Raw genomic sequence first — 6,765 nt, forward strand, 5'->3', positions numbered from 1 at the left:
GTGGTGTCTCTCTTGACCCTGATACTCTTCAAATATGATTCTTCTAAAGCTTTGACCACTGTGACTGAGAATACAAGAGTATGTTCCTCAGTTCTTAAAGCAGAATCACCTGTAGAGGGGATCATGACACCCATGTAGTTTATGGCACACTACCTCTGGGAAGCCAGATGTGTTTGATAGACAAGTGACTGAAAAGTTGCCATTTGTAAAACAAGCTGATGAAAAGGGAAGTTGAGACTACTACAAATTTATCAGAGGTATAAATCCTGAGCTAAAAGATAAAAGTGTTATAATCTCCGTTCTGAGGTATGAGCTGTCCCAGTCACAGCCACTATCTAAATCAATGCCATTGACTAGAGCTTGTCGTAATTTGGGACCTGTAAGAACAGAAAGCAGAAGTAGAGTGATGGATCATTATCTCTTTCCTATCCCTTTTCCAAAGTAGCAGAAATACTCTTGTGTATTTCTTTTTGTGGTGACACTTTCTGACCTAATGTGACATTTTGGCCTTTCAACCATATGTCTGTTTGACCTTATGAACTTTTCAGTTTATAATATTTCGCCATCTGGCTCCAATCCATTTACACAAACATGAGATTTCTGTTACTGCTTTATCCACCAGTTTCTTGAGGAAAAAAAATTGTATCTATGAATCTATAGATTCACAAAGAAACAGGTGAACACGCTTGTAGACACACACACACACACAGATTTAATTGAGGAGGTGTATGTCACTGTAAGTTCATTCAACACGCTCTCACTGCCTCCATGAGTAGATCAAGATATTGATAGAGGTAATGGTTTGACTTTTAGAGAATGCATATCTATGTAGTTTTGCACATAATTACCTAATGTGGCAAGGGTGCAGAACAGGTGCCTTCTCTCATGTGGCATCTGCTACCTTATCAGGCTGAAGCTAAGCTACTGAAGCTGGAAGATGTTTTGCAGCTTGGTAAAAGTCCAGCAACTCTAAATGTCAAGGGAAAAAAAATATTTGTGAAATTGTTTTTCTTCCACACTAACACAGATTTTTGTTGCCACTGACTCCTCTGATACATGTCTAATTCATTCACTCCCTATTGCTGTGCATTGTCAGGCACAGATGTTAATGAATTTACCTGGTATAACCTCTACACAGCACAGAAACACGATTCCCACTTTGTTGAGAAGAAACTGAGACCTGCCAAAGGTCATACAGGGAGAGTGAGGCAGAGCCAGAAATTCAACCCATAGTGTCTTCATTTTCAGGCATAGCCTTAATAATAAGATGAGCCTTCCTTTTTATCAGATTATATATGTTTCTTAAAAGACAATAATTTCTAGCTTGAATGACTAAGGTTAGAAACATAAATCCATGTTTGTGTGTACTTTCATAAATATCTTGCTTTTCAGCTGCTTCTTCAGTTGCTGACATGCTGCTTCTTTTGAGATTTTTGTTGATGTTTGCTTTAAGTTGTAAAATATATTCTTGGAAGTGGGAAAGCCACCTGTAAAATCAGTCATCCTATATTTTAATTTGCAGTTTAGAAACTGTCAATAATATTGATCTTGAGGACAGTTTGTTTTCTAGCTTTAAATAGGCAAACTCGTACAGATATTCATAGAAGTGTCATTGTTGCCCAAAGCTTGTACTACATTAATTCCGTACAAGTTTCTTTCATTTTTCTGACAACTCTTAGCCCTTCACAACCACTGTGAAACTTCTTTATGTAGTCTCTGAAATTTTAATTATGCTATCTGTATCCTTTTGATCTACTCAAGATTAATGGGAGTCAACTGCCTCTTATTACCTTTCTAAGTGAAACATGATTATGCTTCTCTTCAGGAAGGCTGCCTACCCGTAAATCAAGACATTTTCCTTTTTTTTTTTTTTTTTTTTTAAGTGTTCCCATCTGATATCTGAAAAAATGATACCTAATGCTTTACTATAAAAGAAGTTAAACTAACTGTTCTATAATCTCTGGAATACCCACAGGACATTGAACTGCTATGTTTTCAGTCTTCAGGGGTCTCTTTTTAACTTTTATTCAGTGATCTTTTTTTAAAAACTACCACTCAGATTAGTAGTTACTATTGCCTTTAGAAACCTTGGCTATGACAGCCCTTATTCCTGGGCTCATTTTACTGAAATAAAATGTTTGACAATCTAAAGTCTTATTCTCCATGAACAGGAGACCCTGTCATACAAATCATCTGAAAAAGCAAAGGACTGAAATGGGCATGAAAACTAGATCAGTCTCTCTCCTCTTGTCCTGCTTTGTCCTCCACTTATTGGTAACTACAGAGAAATTCATGCTGCTCTTGGCTATTTGGTGCTATTCACAGTGGCTGTCCATTGATGGGGCTGTCAAACACACCTCTTTCATGTGCACTGTGGGATAAATTCTGAGGCTTCTTCATGAAAAAGATGAACTTGCTACTCTCCTGGAACATGTGCACTTTTTTTTTGTCCTAGAAATTTCAACCCAATGCAAACAATTTTGACCGAGCCATGATTTAAAGGCCCCGTCCATTGGGTTGAGGTTTCCGGATATCCAGCATGTCAAGTGGAACTGTTGTTGCTAAGCCAGTTGAGCCACCAGATGTTTGGAAAGCCTAACCATGTCAGCATAACTGCTGTGCACTACAGAGATATCTCATATGCTGAGGACATTTGCAAAAGAACAGAAATATAGTAACCCCCAGACAGCTATGAAACCTACCTTGCACCCTGATAACTCATCCTGCAGATGACACAAAAGGGACTTGTGCACTATCGGATAACAAAATTGGAAGGAGGGATGGTGATACTGAAGGAGATATAATGTAAATGGTCTTGACACTAATGGAGCAATTCTGCATAGAAACTGATCTTGATCTTCTTTTTTTTTTGTCAGGTTCAATCAACCAATGATATATTTTTGGTCAAAATGACAATAAAATACAATCATTTGGTAACAGTAGCTGACTTCCTGATTATTTATTCTCTCACCAATTTTTATGTTATCTGGAAATGGCTGGGGAAAGACTTCTATGCTCATAAGTGTTGGTAAAATACTAAATATCAAGGAGCAGTTGAACTTTCTGTGTTTAAAAATGTAATTAATTATTAAATAATAGTATATTTAAAGTATGGTATTAAAAAGATGCACCACTGAAGTTATGTTCAATTTTATGAGCTTTCCAGCAGAAGGGCCCTTGGAAAAAAATGTCAGCTGTGATGCTACTTTGCCTTTTTGTAATTTTCAGACATTTTTAAGGAGACAGCCATCCTTTCCTCTAAGCAGATTTGATGGCTTGAAGCAGGTATGCAGCAGTACCCCGTCACAGCTACTATTCTTAGGATTTCTGTTGCTAACTGAAATTCTAACTTTTGAAGCATTCAGGTTTGCAGGACAAGGAATTATCTGAAGCTTTGCGGCAGGTAATTGATCAAACAAGTTTCTCTTTGTCCTAGAGTATTATAGTGCATTTCTGCAGTGGAGTTGGAGAATAAGATCATAGTTTGAATTCTTCATGTTTTTTTATTTTTTAGTTTGTGGGTTATGCTGTCTTGCTCCATAGCTTGTACTGTTGCTTATGGATTTTTGTCTTAGTTATGACTCTGGCCTTTGAATAGAAAAATAACATCTCTGCTTCTGAGCAATGAGCTGACCGTTCTCTCCGCCAGCTCTGTAGGATAACCCAGTTCTCCCACTCTCATTATTATTACCACTGTTGTTGTTATTATTATTATTATTACAGCTGCATTAGTTCATCAGAATTAGGTGTATATATTTATAACACTATAAAGTGACCTAATTATGAATGCAATTTGGCAGGTACTTTAAGAACAGAGAAGCAAGAGGCAGGTGCTATTCTGAAGAGCTGTGTTCAGCACTGCCACGCTTACCTTCTCCATGAAACCCTGATGGTGAGAGCTGCAGGTGGAGACCGAGACTTCAGATTCCACAAGCTGAAGGAATTCAAGCCTAAGTATCCAGCTAGCGGAAGATGCTTTTTGGTTCCTCTGCTGGAGGTGGGCTGAGGGCAGGAAGGTATGGGAGATTGCTGGGAGCAAGGTAGGAGGCCCAGCACTCACATCTGAACAAGTGGATCCCTTGAAATTTTGGCTTATAGAGAGAGAACAGAAAGAATAACTGGTATTAAACTGAACACATCCACTTCAGGTAGGTTGTTCTTATTTACTATAAGAAAGAATGAGAATTCTGCAGACTCCTGTATTCTTAACTGGGAAAGCAGAATAGTTGTGCTGGTGGGCATCTGCCCTTGTTCACACAAACACAAGGATGCCTTTGTCCTAGTCTCATCAGATAGCTCAAACCTGGCACAGACACTGAGGATTATGTAGGAGTGTATGACCTACATGGCAAAGGTATACACCTGTGGAAAAAGCTATCAGAAAAAGCAAGCTACAATACGTTTCTTCAGTTTACTTTAGTTCTTAGTTTTTGTTTTCATTTTCAAATCTTTCTTTTCTATTCATCAGGGACTATATGTCCCTGTTTATTTATCAAGTTATTTTCTATACTATTTCCTTTCTTCAACATAACCTGTTAAAGCCTTTTTGGTTTTGATCTTAGATACTTTGACTGGCATTAAATGGTTTTGCTTATTTCCATCTCTTATATAGTTCCCTCACATATGGAAAGTGATTTTTTAAATTCTCTTTTCCTATATTCAATATAATTTTTTTCATACTTACAGCCACAGATTTTTATTCCTAGTTCTTGTCAGATTACATCTGTGCTTGCTTCTATGTATTCTTTCTTTCCAAAGAAACTAGTGCCTTTTGTCTATCACTTTTATTTTCTCCAAGATTTTTTGTGTGGCTTTTATTCCGAGATACAGAAGCTATTTATCCTTCCAAGATGCAAGCTGCAGGATTATAGCAAGGATTCATTCGTACAATTCAAGTCGGCTGGCTTAGCATATAAAATTTCTCATCCACAACTTTTACAGACTCCCTTGCATCCTGCAGCCTGCTGCAGTACTCCGTCTTGAAGAAGTAACATAATCCTTGCCTGAAAGTGATGCATGAACTGTCCCTGAGTAAAAGTCACATGGGCCAGGAGTTGCAGCTTGGCCATGCCTGCTTTAGAGTAGCTCAAAGCATATGCAGACATCTCCCTTTGAAACATTGAGATGTCAACTGGAACTAGCTGCTTTTTACGTGGTTAATTTCTCCTATATTTTGATTAGGAGAGTAACAACCTTTGTCAGTCATGCTTATAGTACCTCTGGCTTAACATACAGAGCTGCCCTTTCGGTCCCCCTGGAAAATTTGGTGAGCCATCAAGCAAGAAAACCGGCAAAAGGGCAAGATTTCTCTCATGTGAGAAGTCTGAGAAATTACATATCTACTACTTTACAAAAGGACATAAACCCAGCACACAAAAGCCATAGAGTCCCTTCCCTAATGCAAACAAACAAACAAAGTCTTACCAAAACAAGATTTTTTTTTTTTTACTAGCCTTAGGGAGAGACTGAGAGAGGACCCATGCCAGGTGTCTGTCTCCCAGGTGGAAATAGCTCAGATAAGATGGAGGTGAGCTCAGGAGACTAGAAAAGAGCAGATCTATATGAAAGTCTTAGAATAAAGCTTGCTCTGCATGTAAATATGCAGAAAGGTTATGTAACAAGGGAGAGACCTGCCTTTTACGCCTAAGGAGAAGACAAAAGTAGCCCCACCTAGGAAGCACACCTCTTTAGTGAGTCATGGGCTAGGGTGCACACCTGCATCAGCAAACAAACCCACTTTGCCCCTGCTCTCCCACCACCGCAGGTTTTGGTTCCTCCAGCAAAGCCAAACCTCTCTGCCAGGTGGGAAGCATAGCCCAACCCTGGGAGCTGCACTGAGGCTGCTCATGAGCTGTACGTGGCTCAGGATCTTCCCTGCTTTCATCCCTTGGGTACAAGTCAGCACCATCCACAACCACCTGCATGGGAGACATTGGATTAGTCATTATTCTGGATTTGTGTTTCCTTTTAGTAGAGAATATGGGGAGCCTAATAATGCAGGACTCAGAGTGGGAGGGTGATGGGATAGGTAAGGCAGAGGAGGAGGAGAATGTGTGAACATGTGCTCCCAGGGGTGCTATGTCGGTCCCCCAGAGAGGTTTCTGTCGATTACTTGACCATACTCAGGGCATGGCAGCATAACACCAATGGAATTTTCCCAATCTAGATGCAAGCAGAAAATATGCTGGGATGCACTGGCTGGACATGCTAGGGCCAAAAATCAATATAGACAAAGCATATATACTACGCAGCCCTGGTCTGTCTTTAAGGATACTCTATTTTGAACAATGTCTCCAGCAGCTGTGATGCTCCCCTCTTTTTCATACCCAAAACTTCCCTCTTTTCTTTACAGGATCATCAAGCTGGGTTTAACAGAGCTGTCTCCCACTGATTTTACTACAGGCGTGGCAGACAGTGTCTCTTAAATTAAAGACAGTGGTACTTCATTCCTGTGGGCTCTGGTTCTACCTTGGATTTGACTTTTATTTTTGTGTGAGAAAATGAGCTCCTTCTAGATTCTCAGAATGCACTTCCTAAAAGCTGCAGCAGAAAAACTGGAATTGAATATACAGTGCTACTACACCTTCAGCTTGATTACACAAAAAGCTGTGCAAGTTAAAAGGACATCAGATCTGCTGAATTGTAACTAATAAAGAGCCATAAAGGAAATTAAATGAGATCACCAGTGTTAGTCAAATGAACACTAACACTGTTTTCATAATGCGTTACCAGGTTTGAAGATTGCTTGGTGGCTAATAGAGCGGT

Source organism: Pterocles gutturalis, unplaced genomic scaffold (genome assembly GCF_000699245.1).
Source record: "Pterocles gutturalis isolate BGI_N339 unplaced genomic scaffold, ASM69924v1 scaffold457, whole genome shotgun sequence".
Taxonomy (NCBI): domain Eukaryota; kingdom Metazoa; phylum Chordata; class Aves; order Pterocliformes; family Pteroclidae; genus Pterocles; species Pterocles gutturalis.